At 33.0% G+C, this 18,402-nt stretch overlaps 1 pseudogene; it reads left to right on the top strand.

The window, feature by feature from the left end:
* Positions 1 to 8,596, top strand: part of LOC149558319 (DEAD-box ATP-dependent RNA helicase 15-like) — a 54,678-nt pseudogene extending 46,082 nt beyond the window's left edge.
* The last annotated feature ends 9,806 nt before the right edge of the window (positions 8,597 to 18,402 follow it).

Here is an 18,402-nt window from a genome sequence, read left to right as displayed (position 1 = left end):
TCCAAGCAAACAACAAAGGATATATATGAATAATCTTTGAGACAATTACTATTGAATCTTACCAATGCTGAGGTAAAGGAGGCAATGAAGAAAAATGAAGAGAAAATGGCTATCAAGTTTCATACTTGCTTGATTTTGATAAAGGACATAGAAAGTGTAGTTAGAGATGCTACAAATATGTGGAAAAATATCTATTACCTGCAGAAGCCTAGTGATGATCTAGTTGAGATCAAAGATGATGATGATGATGGTGGTGACAAGGATGAAGACAATGAAGAAGACAATACTCCTTGTGTCACTATAGATGTTGAAGGTTATCAAGAATTGATGAAGAATGATGAAGAAGAGAAAGATGATGAAGCTGAAGAGGAAGTCAAAGAAGAAGAAGAAGAATAGGAAAGTGATCTAGTCAGGATAGCTGCAAAAGTCATAGCTTCCCTTCCTCATTCTCTAGTAAAAATTGCTACATCATCAAGCATGGAGACAACTTCAGCAAGCTTGATTGTGACTACAATAGATGCATCATCTATCCAATCACTCTTCACTCCCTCATAGCTCTAGGTATCTCTAATAGAAGAGTCTATCACTTCATCTAACGAGCTGCAACCCTCAACTTCTTTAGTGCTTGAATTAGATTCATTAGTAGTTAGTGCAGTTCCAAGCTCTATAGTTCTAGATTCTACAATTTTGTCTACTTTAGGTGTATAGATTCTAGTAAGTTCTTCTATTGTGCATACTTCAATCAATATTCCACTAGTAAGTACTTCAATTTTGGGAATTTTTTTAGTTTTGGATTCTTCTAGTGCTCCAGTAAGCACTCCATCAGTAAGAACTTCATCAGTAAGCACTTCATTAGTAGGCACTATACAAGTTTTTGCAAGCCCTACTATTTCCACCATTGTTTCTATTTCTAAATCTGAAGCATTGATATCAAAAGTTGAACCAAAGCCAAAACTTAAACTTTTTATTAGTGGAAAAGTAATTGAGGAAGACATAGATTTGGACAAGGAAATTGAAATTCCTAAGTTAGATTTTGATAAGGCTACTGTGGAAGAAACGAGACTAGCCAGTCAGCTTCTTGAGTAGAAACCTAAGTGGAAGTAGCTTAGAGAGGATTGAGATAGAGAATTCAGAATTATAGAAGATGCCAAGAACATTTTGATAGAAGCTATAGGTGTTGATGTCGATTCTACACAACACATTTTATTACAATTAGAAGAGGTAGTTAATAAATTTAATAAGGATTCATCAAGCCAGGATAAGCTAATGGAGAAAGCTGAGAACAAATTTGACAATAAAGTGCTTGAGCACATTGCTCAGCAAATAGCTATACATAAGGTAGGGCTCTCCTCAATTTTGTCAAATCTTGAATGCTCCTACACTAATGTAAGATCTCTTTTTGCCAAGTTATGTGATGTTACTAAGTTTACCAAGGAAATTAAGGGTAACTTGAAAAAAATTGATAAGGATCTAAAAAGTAGTGCATAGAAGTTGCAACTTGACCCCAGTTCAAGCTCTACACACCATATGGAGGTCAGATTCCTATCTGATATGCAGTCAGAGTTACTAAGAGAGGAAGCAAGGATCTAGTCTACACTTATAGACATCTAGAGCATGATCCTTCCCATCATGGACACAATGTAGAACCATATTTCTCATTCAAAAACATTGATCCATGACACTAATTTCTCTATTGTAGAATATATGATTAAACTCTCTATGGAAGTCCAAATTGCACTTCAATCTAGCAAAATTTTGTAAGAAAATTGGGACAAGACCTTAGCCCTCATTCTAAAGATACTAGGGTATGCCTCTTTTATGATGTATCAAAATATACAGGTATGATACCAATTCTGAGTTTCTCTCACATTTTGGTGTCTCTGTAGAATAAATCTTTGGCATTATTGTCAAAAAGGGGGAGAGACTATGTGCAAAATATACAGAGACAAGTAAAGTGAGAGACTGTATATATATATATATATATATATATATATATATATATATATATATATATATATATATAAGAAAAGAGATATGTACATATTTGTATATACACTCAGTGTGTTATTATGCTTGCTATGTCATGTACATTGTATGAGGGAGATACATATATATTTAGTAGAGTTACAAAGATAAATTTTGAAAAATCAAAAACCAAATCCACATGACACTATACATAAGTTTTGGGTAATAAGTGTTTTTGTCACTAATGCCATAGGGGGAGATTGTTGGCATTAAGTCATGTTTATTATTAGTGACAACACTTATTCAGTTGCATATGATTACCAAGCCCTTCAATCAGTGTTCAGTTCATGCCAAGAAAATTAGTTCAGACCAAACAATAAGTGGTTATCAAGCTTTGTAGTATTCATTGAGTCATTAGTTCTTGTGATATGCAGCTAATGCTAACCAAGTGATGAGATGATTCAGTTTCTACTGAGTGACACTGTATCTACAGAGTCTCCAGTGTATACCAAGTTTAAAACTACATTGAGTGATTAGTATGGACCATGCTTCTACTTCTACCAAGTGCATGACGATGCCAAGTAATGTAGTGGATGCCGAGTATCAGAAAATCACCAAGTTAGCTTTCAGAACCCATGTTTCTACATTTGGGCCAACTTAGTTTTATTGGTGTTAACTTGTATTTTGGCCAACCTTTTAATTATGAGAATTGGGTTGATATATATGTAATGTATTATATTACACCCAAATATATGTAAGATGAAAGATGAAGAACACGTGTAATTTTTTTGATGCATAAGAATGCGATGTGAATCAGAAGCAGAGCAGAGTATATATCAAGGTCAAATTAGGAGCAATCAAGTTACATCTATCAAAAAGAGGTGATTAGTACTTCAAGGATCTAAATCAACAATAAAGTTCTAATTCAGATCTACTATTTCATCTTAACAGGTGAATCAGATTCAAATCCTTTTAATAGGGTAGACTTAATAGTCTTTTGTTTAAATCTCTTCACCAAGTGCATACTTCATTGTATGTTTGTAAAACCTCAAACAAGGTGGATCTAGCAATCCTAATTGCTCCTAATAGGGTAGATCATTAGAGGTAATCAATGTAAGCCTTAATCAACCAACTTTATACTGTAGTACTACATTTTTGTGGGTATCATCCCCACCCTAGTTTTACTTTCTTATTGGAAGGTTTCTAGGTCACCAAATATTGTGTTCATTGTATTTATCTTGCATGCAGTAGATTAGATCTATTGATGATAAATGGATTATCTTATTATGTGTTGAATTTATGAAAAAGTTTTGATGTTACTGATTCACCCCTCCCCTCTTAGTAACATAGCTAGTCTTGATTATTTCCAACAAAAAGATCATATGAAGTTGGGCTGCACTAGGTCATCCACATATATAATGAGAACAATGACACTCATTTGAAACTTGGACATAGACATTAGGATTTGAAATACTTTTGCTAAATCCAAATTTTTTAAAATGAGTGCCAATCTTAAATATGCCAAGCTCTAGGAGATTTCTTTAGTCCATACAAGGGCTTTATTAACCTACAAACAAGATTTTCGTTCCTTGCTATTGAAACTACTATGGTGGGAGCATATAGACCTCTTCATTTAAGTTACTATTTAAGAATGGAAGTTTGACATCCATGTATTACAAAGGCCACCTAAATTTGGTTGGAAGAGATGAAACAAGGTATCATTTTGGCTACAAAGGCATATGTCTCCTCATAGCCTATGCCTTCTTGTGCATATCCTTTGACAAAAAGTGGAGAGCTTTACACTTGTTAATAGGCCTATTTGATTTATATTTCATGCTGTGGACTCATTTGCCACTAGTAGGCTTCTTTGCATGAGGTAATTCACAAAGCTTCCATGTGTTGTTCTCTGTCAAGGCATCAAGTTCTACTTTCATAGTAGCTTCTCATTTTGGTTTATCCAAAGGTTTTTTTAAATTGGGTTGGTTTGATTATAGGATTCAGGAAAAATTTGCATGCTCAACAACTTTGGCTATTTCCTTCTACAACTTGTCTTATTTGAGCATTTTTTTCCCATCTTCTTTCACATCTTTGATGATTTTAGCAAACCATTTTAGACGAGTTCAGGGCATTTATCATGGATAGTCAAAAGATTGACTTAGAGAAGAACTTATTGTATCCAAGGGGAGTTGTGGTTTATCCTCATCATTCTCATCACCAGAATTTAAATGTTGTCTACTTGATGAATCATCTTCTGTACTTACCAACTCTTTTATGAATCATCATCTACAAAGTAAGATGTCTTTTCTTTAATGAACAATTACATCCCTAATAACAAAATTTTTATTAGTAGTTACATCAATTAAGCAATATGCTTTTGATTTTTCACTATAGACAAAAAAGTTGAAATTATAACTTTTTACATCTAGTTTATCTTTAGTGTTATGTTTAACTAGTGTAAAAGAAACAAACCCAAAAATACAAAAATAATCAATGGTAGGCTTAAGACCTATCCAAACACTTTAGGAGTAGTATTTTGGAAAAACTCACTAGGACATCAATTAAGAATGTGTATAGTAGGTTGTACAATTTTTGCCCAATAACAGTATGGTATATTTTGAATATGCATTATACACTTAGCCATTTCAATAATTTTCCTATTTATGTGTTTGATCACTCCATTCTATTGTGGAGTGCATGGTGTCACACACCGTTGATGGATTCCCTGTTGATTTGAAAATTTGGTGAATACTATTGAGGTGAAGTTTCTCCCATTATCTATCCTCAATGTACTAATATGCTTGCGTGTCTTGTATGGGGACTATAAAACATCAAACATCTATCTTCAGGATTCCTTCTTAGTTGTTCAAAAAGAAAATAAGTAAGAAGAAAGGGGCATCCCAACACCCCTCTCCTACTAAACCTATTTGGAAACACATTGATTTTTTCTAGACAATCATAATTTGGCTTTTGATATTTCTCATTAGGCATTCATGTTGAAAATAAAGAAGTATATAGAAAACTTGACCCCTATCCCTGAAATGCACATTGAATTGTATAGCTATACAAAATAAATATAAAGAAGTAGGTAAATTGTTATGTTTAACTAGTGCACATTGAACTATATAGCTATACAAAATATTCAACAAAAGATATTAATCAATCCTCATCAATATTGAATTATTTACCAATCCATCATAACATCAGTATGAATGTCTTGCCATTAAAATTTACAATCTGGAAATGTTTAATATTGCATCACTACACTAGTTGGACATAAGAAAGGTAATATTTTTGATCCTTCAATCAAGTCAAATTTGACTTCCATAGAAATGACACTTATAAGCATAGGGAATCCAATTATTCACCAATATGCAATTGTGGATATCATGAAACTGTTTGCAATTTGCTACTTCCCACCTTAGGTCCCACAGGCCTTTAATTGCCAAGTTTGAGGAATAATATAACCCTTGTTGGGATATCGCATAGAAACATTTAGGTCTTTGTAAGGAGTATCTTTCCTGTGCACCACTTTGGAACTTCCAATGATTATTTTAGATATGTATCTAGTCACTACATCATTGGTAAGGCTTCCTACGAACTCAAAGTTATACTCAATAATTTTGAGGTAAAGTGATTGAAGAGTTTAGACTCCATCAATAATATCTATCCCTCTTTCCATGTATCACTCAGTGTTATTCTGCCATCAATATCTTTATAATTGCTAAACATGTGATTGAGAAATATTTTTTTTTGTCACATACATTATTTTATTAATCACATTCTTTAATTGTGCATATTGGCCTCAAGTGGGTTGACATTTCAGCAATAGGGTTATCTTTTCTTAATGTTTCTACATTTTGTTTGAAGCTAATGATTATTATTATTTTTGGTTATTGTCTGATCTTGATATTTCCAAATGAGATTATTTTCAGTTTTGAAGTCCAAAATATTAACTTTTGATACTCTGTGTTTCCCACCTTTGAGGAAATATGAAGAATGCCTAGACATCATTTGAGATCAAGAATTTGAATTTTTTTTAGAATATCATGAGTATAACCTTTGTATTTAAGCAGCAGGATGATTGTGTTATGGGGAACCTTTGAAAGGCTCAGTCATAAATTATATTTTTATCATTATTAGCTTTGTGTTTTTTACCTTAGACACTCCATAGTCTCTTTTGCATGTTATTCGATTCAACAATATACTGTTGTCACTGAAATATCATGCATGGAAACCTTGATTTCGATATCTTGATTTTTTAATTTTGTGTGGTTATTCTATACAAAGAAAATAAGACTCACACTAGAAGAGGTGATTTCAAAAATGATGGCAAATCCTGATGTTGCCATGGCATTTTAGAATCCAAAAGTTCAACCTACCATAATGGATGTAAGTTTACTGGTGAATCTATAGTGTCTTTTAAAATTATTTACCAAGGCATGGTATTTGAGATTAGATTCATTACTTATGGATGTTGTTCTCCATGATTTTTAGTGCTTGCAGAACCCTATGAGTATAACCAAATACCAAAATGATAAAGAGGTATTTTTCTATTCTTTCATTGTTAATATTAATTTAGAATATTTTTGCTCTAATTTTCTTAGTATTTGTCTTTGAAGAAAGTAAAGTGTAGCTAGAAGAATGGAAGAGTTGCATTGTAATTCAAATGGTTTTCCCCAAAGAAAAGACCATTTGTTTTTTGTAACCTTTGTAGTTTTGGCTTGCTATGCTTCATTAATGCTACATCTCATTGATTTCCTTCAATATTGATTATTGCATTTCAAAGATCATAAAATTGAAGATGAGGAAATTGCAAGGGAAAATACTTGCAACATGCCATTAGAGGCTGGAACACCCCATATATCCAAGAGTATACTTTCTACCATTGAAAAGTTTAATATTGAATCTCTAAGAATGGATGGTATTTGTTGTTTAGAGGAACAGTTGCCTGATCTACTATATGTTAGAGATGTACTTGTTTCTTTTGGTTTCATTGGATTCTAATACAATTTTTGCTAGATGGCATTCCCCCAACAATCCATTGGATCCCCATTTTTTTGGAAAGTTAGAAGGTTTTTATAAGGACATGATACCATTTGAAGGTTTGTATAAGGATCCCTATTAATAATGGTTTCTTACTAGTTCTGTTTTACATTGCAGATATGCCATGAATTTGAGGGATTTATCACTTATTTAACAGACTTGAAGGTGGTTGTATTCTATGGAGGGGTAAACATTAAAGTCCATAAAGCTTGCTAAAAAATGAGTGTCCACACATAGTGGTGGGTACTCCTGGAAGGATACTTTCTCTAACAAGGGAAAAAGATTTGATTCTAAAAAATGTCAGACATTTTATCCTTGATGAGTGTGATAGAATGCTGGAATTATTTGGTATCTTAGTAGATATATTTTTAAATAGATTCTGATTACATAGTTTGTTTAGTATGGTTTTTGATTTTTTTAATTCTATAGACATGTGGAGAGATGTCTAGGATATTTTCAAGATGACCCCTCATGACAAGCAAGTTATGATGTTCTTTGCGACTCTACACAAGGATATTCAGCTCGTCTGCAAGAGATTCATGCAAGATGTAATGTCTTATATATAAGTTGACCTGTTTAATCCTACATTATATATTACTTTAATGATTGGGGAAGCTAGTTAGTTTGTTTAAATTGTCTTTATTCAGGTGGAATACTAGTTATTCTTATTTCTATACTATTGATCTTAAGATGTTTTTAAACCCTTGCAAAGGTGATTCATGTTTTGGCCATAAGTTGGTAGCACACATTTGCAAAGGTGATTCATGTTTACTTTAAGTTTTGTGTTTCTTAGCCAACTCCTTGTTTTCCTTTGCTTTCTCATTATCAGTCATCAGTACTAGATTGCCATAGCTTTATTGTACTTCCAAAGTTGGGATTGCATGTTACCTAAATCCTTTTCTTTGCATTTGCAAGAATGAAGTTGCCTTAGAGGTAGTGCAAAGCTCCATTTTCTATGGTAGCCAACTTTTGTTCATTGTATATGGTGGAGACATGAGTTACATGTGGCCTCTATTATTGGTTTTGTAACAATAATACAAATAATTAGTTCAATGATATAGCAAAGTATTAAATTCAAAATTTAGGGATGATATATTGGACCACAAAGCTGCTAGTTGAACCTTTTCAGTACTTTTTGTTCTACATGTGCTTCTTGGATCAATGAGGGGATTGTTGTTGCACTATTGGCTCTTGATGGAAATCACACCACCTAATGTTACACAAATTTGTTTTTGTTTATAGCCTATGGAGATATACATTGACGATGAGGCAAAATTGACACTTCATGGTTTAGTTTAGGTATTTAATTTATTTAAGTTTAATAATGTCCGATAAAATAGTAAACCATTCTCTTTTTTTGTGTCTGGTATTTATGTCTTGAGATTTTTCTAGCACTACATCAAACTAATTGAGCTGGAGAAGAACCAAAAGATGAATGATCTACTTGATACACTAGACTTCAATCAAGTTGTGATATTTTTCAAGAGTGTTAACAAAGATGAACAAGCTTCTTGTGGAGTGCAACTTTCCATCAATTTTCATTCATTCTGGAATGCCACTAGAAGAAAGGTATGTTGGAAATGATTGAAAAGATCATGAGGAAGATTGTTGGAATGATCATATGGAACTGATAAAGAATGTTCTCAATCATTGTTTTTTCATTGATGTCAAACTTGCTACTTGTAGGAATGACAATTGCTTTAGTGATCCAAATACTATCAATTAGTTGATTGACAAGAAGGAGGCAATCAATAAGATGTAACTAGAACACCAAGAGAAAGGTTGAAGTTATGATGTTGTAATGAAGTACAAGGATCAGTCAAGCCATTGATGAAATAAGTGTGTTGATGACATACTCTAAGACATAGAGAATGGGCACACAGAAACATATCAAAGATGTAAGGTTTTAGCTAAGACATTTGCAAAGCCTAACTAAAGTTCATTAGAGAGAAGGAGCCGAGCAAAGCTAGTAGGTGCCGAACAGATTCCTAGTTGAAGCCAAGTCAGTTCAACTACAAGTGCCGAGTGATATCAAGTGCCGAGCAAATACAAGTGCCGAGTGATATCAAGTGCCGAGCAAAGATAAGTGCTGAGTGATATCAAGTGCTGAGTGATACAATTTTATTTAGGTGCTAAGCTATCCAAGAAACAGATGCCGAGCATCAAAAAACTAACAGTGCCGAGTAACACAGAGGTACCGAGCACCAGTAAATCAATAATGCCGAGTTGCTACATTATTTTGAAAATCAAAGATTCGCCAGATCCAAGCCGACAAGGTTGTTATCTAGAAGTTAGTGAATTAAATGGAAGATAAGAATGATGAGCTGGTGGCACAGAACACCATGTAGAACATTTTTGAGGTTACAATTGGAACCTAGACAAAGTTTCTAGATAAGAGCAAGATATGGGGTAGATACATTGTATCCTACCTAATCCATTAGAAACCCTAAAATTGGAGAGGGAGAATCGAGCGGAAAAGGCAAATCAGATTTCTATTTAAAGAGTCATAAGTTCATGAAGGAGAGAGAGGCGGTCAAGTATGAAAGCATAAAATGTTGAAGGAGATGCTAAGGAGGAAAGAGAGCATAGTTACTATGTTTCAATAAGAAGACCTCAGATATGGATGCATTGGTATGATGATTAAGAAGACTTAAGGAGACGAAGCTTGTGAGAAATACAAGTAGTCAGAGCTGAAGTGATTGAAGCCAAGCAAAAGATTGAACTGAAGTGTGATCTGAAATTTGCAAAATATGTTGTAAGTTGTATCAGATCAAAAAGCTATTATTGTTACTCTCTAGAAATTTTAATAGTTAGTTTAAATTCTATGGACTTAGGTTGGTTTAATAGCCATGAGATAAATCCTTTAACAGGGTGACATTCCAAGTGAATGTTTAGAAGTCCTTTAACTAGGCCCATTCCTAACAGTTTGGTGAAATCCTCTAACAAGGTCACATTTAATAGTGTGTTGTAAGCCTTTAACAGGGCATCACTTTAGAAGAGTGAAAATCAAGTAGCATGTTACTAGTGGTTTTTCCCAAATTGGGTTTTCATGTAAATCATTGTGTCATGTGTTGATCTTGCATGTTTTATCTTTGTATGTTGATTTATTGTAACTTGCTAATATGGTTGATTTAAGTTTGGATGGATGAAAAGTGTATGAATTCGTTAAAAGTAGTGAAAAAGTATTATTAAGGCATTTGGACCTTGGATAACTGATTCACCCCCCCCCCCCCCCCCCCCCCCCCCCCCCCCCCTCTCTCAGTTATTCTAAAAGAATTCTAACAATTGGTATCAGAGCAAGACTGCTGATTCAGTTTAAAAGGACTATAAGCAGAAAAGATCAAAATGCCTGAGAGAAGTTTCCAAGCTCAAAAAAGACAACTTTGTTGCATGGAAAAGCTTGATGGACTACATCTTGGATCCATAGGAGATTATGCCCAAAATTCAATTATTATTGAACATGTTGATCCAACAGGTACTCTTACTGTAGAAGATATAAAAAACAAACAGGAACACAATTAGACAATGCTGGAGATTGCCTCTGCACTCAACTATGCTGAATTTGATGATATCGAAGGATGTGACACTACATTCAAAATGTGGAAAGCCCTATCAAACATCTATGGAAGAGATCAGAATGTACAAAGAGCAAAAAGAGAAAGTCTCAGAGGAAAGTTTGATGACATGAAAATGGAGGAAAATGAGAATGTTGCTCAGTATGGCACAAGAATAAAAGAAGTGGTAAGTGCAATACGATGCTTGAGTGGTCAATTGGATGAAGATACTGTTAATAGTAAGTTCTTAAGAACCTTGCTCCCTATCTATGCTATTAGAGTATCCACAATACAAGAACTAAGATGTGTACCAGGAAATAATCTAAGTTTTGAAGGTATAACAGGTAGACTCACTACATTTGAGTTATCTAACTTTGACAACTACAGACCTAAGAATGTTGAATCTGCTTTTAAGGCTAAGCTATCACTGAAAGATGCTAAACAGGTGAAATCAAAGAAAGGAAGAAAAATGAAATATGTATCCAGTGACAATAGCACTGATGAGGAAGATGTGGAACAATTGGAAGCATTGCTTGCTAGAAGATTTCACAAAGGCAAAGGAAAATTCAAAGGTAAGATGCCTATCATTTGTTTCAATTGCAATGAAGTAGGTCATATTGTTGCCAGGTGTACACAGAAAAAGGATTACAAGGAAGGCAACAAAAAAAAATTCAGAAGAGATGATGACAAGAGAGATTACAAAGAAAAAGGAAAAAAGTGTCATATTGTTGAAGAAAATTCTGATGATAATGATGATGAAGTTATTTATGTAGCCATGAAGGATCAATCTGATGAAGAAGAGCCCACAACACTGGTAACATGTATGAACAAGAATGACAGGTGGATCATAGATAGTGGATGCTCACATCACATGATAGGAGACAAAAGTAAGTTTGTTAACTTTACTCAATATGATGGAAATAGTGTTAGATTTGGTAATGATGCTCTATGTTAAATCAAAGGAAAAGGTTCCATTAAGCTCACAGAGAAAATTTCATGTGATAATGCATACTATGTTGAAGGATTAAACTACAATTTGTTGAGTGTCTCACAATTAGGCAATATAGGATGCAAAGTAGAATTTGGAAACAAAACTGCAAAAATCTATGATACTGATTGTAAACTAATAGGAAAAGGAGATGAAACAAGAAGTAATTTGTTTTACCTTGATATGGATGATGTTTCTTATTTTATTGCAAAATTTGATCATGAATGGTTATGGCATAGAAGGCTATGTCATGTCAACTTTGAAAATCTAGTCAATATCAATAAAATGAAGAAAGTCAAAGGTTTACCAAAATTGAAGAAGCCTGATAATATCATGTCCAAACAGTGTCAGCTAGGAAAGATGACAAAGTCAAGCTTCAAAAGAAAAAACTATACATCTAAAGAAGTACTTGAGTTAGTTCATATCGACTTATGTGGTCCAGTGGAAGTACAAAGCTATAAAGGAGATAAATACATAATGTTGTTTGTTGATGACTATTCCAGGATGATGATTGTTATGTTCTTAAAGCAAAAATTTGATGCTTTTCAAATGTTTAAGTGGTATGTGGCTAGAGTTGAAAAGGAAATATGAAAGAGCTTGAAATGCCTGAGATCAGATAGAGGTGGTGAATTACATCAAATGAATTCGAGATATTTTGTAATGATAAAGGAATCAAAAGACAAATGTCAGCTCCTAGAACTCCCCCACAAAATGGAATTGCTGAAAGAAGAAATAGATCTATGATTGACTGTGCCGGAACATTAATGATGCAAAAGATTGTTGCTCTAAAATACTAGAGAGAAGCTGTAAGTGTAGCTGTTCATACATTGAACCAAGTACAAGTCAAGAAAGGTACAAATACAACACCTTTTGAATTATGGTATGGTCACTCACCCAATGTAAAACATTTCAAAGTATTTGGTTGCAAATTCTTTATCCTTAAAGATGCTAGAAATGGAAAATTTGATGCTAGAAATGGAAAGTGCTTACTAGCATTAGCTTTCTTCTTCTAGCACTTAGCAAAATGACCATACTTGTGCAATAAAAAAATTTTAAATTTGACTTATCAAACCTTTAGTTTCCTTGCTCCTAAATTTTTCAAATGCAAATTGATTAAGTAGTTGGTTCTTGAATTGCATTTGAATTGAGAATGATAACATGTGATGATAATCCATTACAAAATCTCAAATTTAATTTTGTCAAGCACACTTGAGCTGGCATAGTATTAGGATGGGTAACTTTTGGTGAAGTCTCAATGGTTCATGTCTATGAGCATCATCTATATGCAATGAGTGCTCAATGTTCCATTACCTCTCATGGGATATGGGTTTTAGTAAGTCACTATTCGTGAATAATGGCCTAATGGGTTTGTCTCAAAAACTACATAGTTGAATCCTAACAATTATATTATAATGTTTAAACTCCATAATGGGTATATCTACTTAAAATTTATTTAACAAACATGTGAGGATTTTATTAGTCACTCTCTAATTTGAGAGGTCATCTTCATATTTTCTCAGCTAATTAACAAAACTCTCTAATTTGAGATGGTTGAATGTAGCAACCGAAACATGTATTTTGAAACCTAGATGGATATAGTTGGTTGGGTGGGTACAACCAACAAAATTCATATCTTTCTTCAAAGATGATAGGTGTGGGTTCTGGTCTTTTCTCTAATTGTATTCTATATCCATTTAGGCTCCTAAAGTTGGTCTACACTTTTGACTTTAGTGACATTTAAAATTTGGATTTAAATAGATCTAGAGACATTTCAAATCATAGGGTAATGTTGATGTTTATATTTTCTCTAGACCTAGATTAGTAGGTTTTTATTATTTTATATTATTGTGCTAGTTGTATCTAACAACATTGTGTTGAGATTGTGTAGACTCTGTCCTTGTCCATTTCATACTTTGCTGTCCAAAAATGGGAACTAGAAAAATTGTATGTTTTTGTTGTATATAGCATATGCTATGCTAGTTGGGTTTTCATTGTGTTCTAATTAGATTTCACTAAAATATTAAAGCATGTGCATACTAGTTAAATTATTCATTTTTAGGGGCCTATTAGTTATGGATTTGATTGTATTTTAAAACTAAATTTTGAGTGCTGTAGGCATTCTTGACTAGCAGTGCGTCAACATTAGGAAACTAGAATTTTAAGGAGTTTTTTTGACTCTCATTTTGTGTAGATACTTATTGGTAGGCTGATTGTGTAATTAGAAAGGATGAATTTCCAATTAGATAACCTTTGACTAGTACTAGTTCTTTTTTCTTATTTTGAAGAATGTGTTGGTATATAAAATTATAATCATTTTTCCTATCACCATTGAATATGAAGGAAATGCCATGGCATGGTACTGGAGTTGCAATTCTAGTTTTTGCACTTAGAACAAATGATGGCATATGAGTAGATGAATTTCTAGACCTAAAACTGCTTGTTGACTTGTCAATCAAGACTAGCTTTCACTTGATTCAGCCACATCCTATGAATGATACTTCTGTTAATGGGACGTGGTAGGATTCTTATCCATACAAGTACAATGGCTTGGAAATAATACTTAGGGTTATATTGAGTTATACGGTAATATGTTTTCATTAGAAATCTATGCTACATCTGGTTTAACTTTCTTTCAGACACCAATTTGGGAAATAGGTCTAAATGACTAAAATACATTTGGATATTATATTATTTTTGATGCATAGGTAGAATTCATAATTATTTTAGAAGAATTAGATCATAAAAAGAGTAATTACCTTTGTCATTTGATAGAATTGATCAGGCATGTAAGTTTGGCATATAAACTTTGAGAAGAAAAATTCTCCTACTCCAACTTTATCTTTGCAAAGTTTTAAAAGGTTGCGAATTAAATGACTTGGATAAGAAACAATTGCTTGATACAATATAAATTTTTTTTTGACCAAACGTTGGTGGAAATTTAGATCAATTCTTGATAGTTTTCTACCAAGATTTGGTCAAAATTTCCAGCAATTATAAAAATAATTTGACCAAACATTGGTAAAATTTTTGACCAATAATGACAAATCAGAGTTAGTAAAAAATAATTTTTTTTGACAAATGTATTGGTCAAAATTTTAACCAACCTGTAGGTTGGTCAAAATTTTGATGAGAAAATTTACCATGAATTTCTTGGTCAAAATTTTGACCAACCTGGGTCAAAATTTTCACAAAAATTGTTGAAAATTAAGCTCAAATTTACTACTGTCTGCTGTTCTTTTAGTTTATTCAGTCTAGAAGACCAACTGAAGCTGAAGAGGAGTTTAGCTTCTCCCATGTCACTACCTTTGTAAAAATATCTGTTGGATTATCATGTTTATGTATCTTCTCCAACTTTAATTGTCCATCATCCAAAACTAACTGAACGAAATGGTATCACAACTATATGTGTTTTGTCTTTGAATGCAAATCTAAATTCTTTGCAAGATGAATGACACTCTAGCTATCTATGAATAAATAATTATCCCTCTATGGGTGTCACAATTATTCCATGAAGAAATGAAGCCATATCATCTCCTCGATTGCATCTGTAGCAACAACATACTATGCCTTTGTAGTTGATAAAGCATTAATTTGCTATAATCGAGAAACCCAACTCACTATTGCCCCACCAATAGTAAGTACATAAACTATAGTACTCCACCTGGTATCAATATACCCTACCAAATTTGAGTCAATATATCCTTGTAAAGTAGTAGTAGAGCCCCCAAAGAGTAAACACTTACTAGATATTCCTCTCAAATATTTAAGAATCCATCTAACTACATTCCAATGCTTAGTTCTTGGAGGAATCATATACCTGCCAACAACTCCCACTACATGTGCAATATCTGGCCTAGTCCATACCATAGCATACATTAAGCTTCCTATAGTTGAAGTATAGGGTACTTTAGACATCTTTTCCTCCTCTTCTTATGTCTTAGGACACATCTCCTTATCAACTTCAAATGACCAAGTAAAGGTTTGCTGATAGCTTTAGCATTCTCCATAGAGAAACATTGCAACACCTTCTCAATATAATTAGCCTGAGATAATGTCAATTTTTTGTTCTTCCTATCTCTACGAATCTTCATACCAAGGATTTATTTTTTTTGCCCCCAAATCCTTCATAGTAAATTCATGTGCTAACTGGCATTTCAACCCCTTAATATGATCCATGTTAGACCCAACTACAAGCATATCATCAACATATAAATATAAAATAATGTAGCTATAATCATCCAACGTCTTAAAATAAGCATAATGATCTCAATGACACCTAATGTATCCATGCTCATGCATAAAGCTGTCAAATTTAAGATACCATTTCCAAGGTGCTTGCTTCAAACCATATAAACCTTTCTTCAATCTGCATGCTACTTTCCCCTTACCTTTGTCTTTGAATCCCTGTGGAAATTCCATATAGATCTCTTTATCCATATCACCATAAAGGAAGGATGTTTTAACATCAAGCTACTCCAAATGTATAGCTTCAGTAGCCACAATACTTAAAATAATGCAAATAGAAGTCATTTTAAAAATAGGAGGAAATATCTCATCAATTTTTTTTTCCTTTTTCTATGCAAATCCTTTTACAACTAACCTAGATTTAAATCTTTTCTTACCTCCATCCTCTTCTTTCAACCTATAAACTCATTTATTTTGTAAAGCCTTTTTACCTGTAGGAAACTTGCATAAATCCCATGTCTTATTTTTCAACAAAGAGTCCATTTATTCTTTCATTGTAGACTCCCACCAAATCTTTGTATCCACTTACACAAATTCATCATAACATTAAGGTTCACCAACATTTGTAAATAAAATAGAATACAAAGAAGGAGAAAATCTTTTTGGAGGTCTACTAGGCCCTATTGATAGTCTAACATTCATTGATGTTTGTAGTTTTTGCTATTGTAGATCATGAGGAATTGCTGAAACATCAACTTTTGGAGTATCATCCAACAATACATAATCATCTTCTTTCTTCTCATGTTGCTGCAATGGATCTTTGTACAACAATTACTCATTGAATATGATATCCTTGCTTCTTACAATTTTCAAAATCCCAAAGCCTATAACCAAATTTATTAATGCCATATCCAACAAATACATATTTCTTTGACTTAGCTTCCAACTTGGTTCTATTTTCAAAATCTATATGAGAAAATGCTTCACAATCGAAGGTTTTGAGAAAAGAATAACTCACCTTCTTACTAGTCCATGCTTCCTCAAAAATACCACAACCCAATGGAGTAAAGGGACCTTTATTAATCAAATATACAACCATATTAATCGCCTCCACCCACATGTTTAAGGGAAACCCTACGTTCCCTCATGCTTCTTGCATGCTCCATTATAGTCTTGTTCATGCATTTAACCACTCCATTTTCCTGTAGAGTCCTTGGAACAATTTTTTGTTTATGAATACCATTTGTAGAGAAATAATCTTCAAATTCATGATTGCAATAATCACCACCATTATTAGATTTGAGACATTTTAAGTTCTTTCCATTCTTATTTTCAACCAAGTATTTCCATTTCTTAAAAGTTTGAAATACATCAAATTTCTATCTAAGAAAATAAACCCATACTTTTCTAGTTGCATCATCAATAAATGTAACATAATAATGAGAGACACCATGGGAAGATACCTTAATTGGTCTCCATACATATGTATGCACAAGCTCTAATTTCTCACTTTTTTTTTTTTTTTTTCCAGTCTTCAAAACTCACTCTTTTTTGTTTTCAATACACATAACTTTCACATAAATCCATATTGACACATTTTAGACCTAGTAAAACTTTTTTTGAGTGAATTACTTTCATATATTTCTCACTCATATGCCCAAGTCTATTGTGCCACAATACTGTATCACAATCTACAAAAGCTATTTGTTCTCCTTGCTCAACTATAACAACTATTCCTGAACATTCATTTCTCTTTGAAACAATCTAAGTAAAAGGAACAATATAACCTATACAAAGATATAAGGTGCCTAATCTCATATGTTTTTCTATTATCATTAAAAGTAACTACACAACTCTCATCACTGAGTTTCCCTACTAAAATTAAATTCCTACTCATCCTTGGAACATGTCTTACCTCATGTAGTAGCCAATGATTCCCATTCTACAACTTAATTTTATCTTTTCCTTTTCCAAAATTCTAATAGGGTTCATTATCCCCCAAATAAACAAGCATTCACTTGGACATAATCAATAAAATAACCTCTATGAGTTGTAGCATGAAATGAAGCACTAGAATCTAAAACCCATGAATCATCAACACTTTCTAAAGATAGAAGCAAAGCATCCTCTTTAGATTTGTTACTTACCACATTTGCCTTCTTCTTCCCTTCTAGTTTATCTCCTTCATTGTTATTTTGAGTCCAAATAACTTTCTTCTTATGTCCTGTTTTACCATAGTACCAACAATCTCTCGGTCCTTTGGATTGTGACCTCTTCTCCTTTAACTTTCCTCTTGATATCCCATGATTTCTGGAATTATTTCCTCTATTAGTTTTTCTTCCTCTGCTTTGTGTATTCAAAGTGCTTCTTGATGTAGATCCACCTAAGGATTTCCAACAAGTTTCCTCCCTCAAAATAACACCAAAAATATCATCAAATTTTAAGGTATTAGATCCAAAAATATAATTACTCACAACCATTACCAAGTCATTCTAGCTTTCAAGCAAAGAACAAAAAATCAAGAGAGCCCTAATTTCTTGATCAAAATTAATACCCACAGAAATAACTGAGTAGTAATAGTATTAAACTCATTTAAATGATCTACAATAGATCCACCTTTTTCCATTTTCATATTAAATAAGCACTTCATGAGAAATACCTTATTTG

The sequence above is a fragment of the Cupressus sempervirens genome, chromosome 5 (assembly GCF_028749045.1).
Source record: "Cupressus sempervirens isolate cs-2001-9-10 chromosome 5, ASM2874904v1, whole genome shotgun sequence".
Classification (NCBI taxonomy): domain Eukaryota; kingdom Viridiplantae; phylum Streptophyta; class Pinopsida; order Cupressales; family Cupressaceae; genus Cupressus; species Cupressus sempervirens.
Note: the sequence above shows the minus strand (reverse complement) of the source record. Positions and strands in the feature narration are given on the sequence as shown.